Source organism: Octodon degus, unplaced genomic scaffold (assembly GCF_000260255.1).
Source record: "Octodon degus isolate 3935 unplaced genomic scaffold, OctDeg1.0 scaffold00056, whole genome shotgun sequence".
In the NCBI taxonomy this organism is placed as follows: Eukaryota; Metazoa; Chordata; class Mammalia; order Rodentia; family Octodontidae; genus Octodon; species Octodon degus.
Genome location: NW_004524632.1, coordinates 12,829,958 through 12,831,829, shown reverse-complemented (window position 1 = coordinate 12,831,829; position 1,872 = coordinate 12,829,958).

The window sequence follows — 1,872 nt, the reverse complement described above, 5'->3', positions numbered from 1 at the left end:
TCTACTGAGCTATCTCCCCAGTCCCTATCTTGGTCTTAACCATCCAGCAGAAAAGTATAAAAATGAAGTATAAAAAGTAAAGCCACAAAGTGAATCATATGTACTGGTCTTCAACACAACCAATAAAATCTCAAATATTGAGGGGAAAAAAAAAAAGAAATAGCAAACAAAAAAAAAGGAAAGCCATATTAATATGCTGAGTTGTAAAAGGCTCAAGTCAACAACTTCTGGGGTTTTTTTTTCCCCCAGTACCAGGAATTGAACTCAGGACCCTGTGCTTGCCAGGAAAGCACTTATCCTACTGAGCTATCTCCCCGGCCCAAGTCAGCAACTTCTGACATTGCCTGTCCAATGGATAATTCACTAGTATTATGGACTACTGGACTCTGTTAGATTATTTTACCGAATTCATGCAACTACAATATTTAAATGGCAATGGAATACCCATCTCTGACAAAACTAAACAAAAAAAGAGGATACAAATGAAGGACCATTTTGTATCTGTATATACAAAATAGTTAAGATAGATATACAAATACTTTGTCTTAATTCAATGAGAAGAACTATTTCTAATAACAATGTTTGGACAGGATATCATGTCTGCATCTTGTACTATGAATAACCACTATGAAGAGAACAATGTGTAATGTATTAATTATTGAAACTGTCCTACTAGTTAGTTTCTTTCTTTCTTTCTTTCTTTTTTCTTTTCTTGGCAGAACCGGGGATTGAACTCAGGCCCTTGTACTTGCCAGGGAAGTGCTTATTCCACTGAGCCATCTCCCCAGCCCCAACTAATTGGTTTCAAAACTGTCTCATTGCTATTTTTTCTCAATAAAATTATTTTAAAAATGAAAATACAACAGAATAAATTACAAATCTCTCAGCATTTTACCCTCAGTGTGAGGTCCTCTCTTGGACTCACCTGCTGCTCTCTTGTGGTGCATGGACTTTTCTTCTTCTGTATTCTCCGGTTATTGGTAAATTCTTTTTACCACCTGCAGTGCAAGCCCTACATGCACTGTGCCCTGCACAACATCTCAACAAATCCAAAAAAGAAACAGATAACTGCCCTAAGAAATACCATTGGGAAAAAAATCGCTAATATACAATGACATACAAAAACATACATAACCTGATAAATGCCAGCAAACCTACAAGCAGCTTCATGCTTAACTGTAAAAGATTGAAGATTTTTCCCTAAGAGGAGAAAGAATGAAATCTGTTCTTACCACTGCTACTCAATAGTGGAGATTATGGCCATTGCAAGAACTGAAAAGGAGGGTGAAAAAATGAGTCTAGAACCAACGTAATTAAGTTAAGCAATCCTGTAGGACCTGGCAAGAGACCTTCTGGAAAAAAATACATGACTCTAATTAGGATATAAGATACAAGACCCACCATAAAACTGAAGAGATTCTAAAGAGAAGAAGCACAGTGAACAATGTTCATTGGCCAGTACAGAAATCTAGTTTGTCACCATGGTGTCGGCTAAGGGCTGCAGCTTGCAGCCAGAGAGCCTGGCGGTGGAGCTACCTCCCTGACTTTGCTCAGGGTGAGCTCTTGGCAGAAGCGTGGAGGTCATCAGCTCACTGAAAAGTGCTACACAACCTAATATGCTACGTCAACACCTCCATGGAGAGAAAGAACTCACAGCCACACCAAGCCTTGCTGTGGTCATGAGAAAGCTCTCTTTCCTGTCTACTTTGCTGGTCCTACACTTGTTTCCTGCCTGTGCCACTTGATGATGCCATTGGTCTGCCCAGCATATCCTCCCTTACGCAGTGCCCACAGGGTCTCAGCAGGCCAGGAGACTGCAGGAGAGAGATCACTGCTGTGTTGGCATATTTGGGCTCTGCATTGGGGTTCACA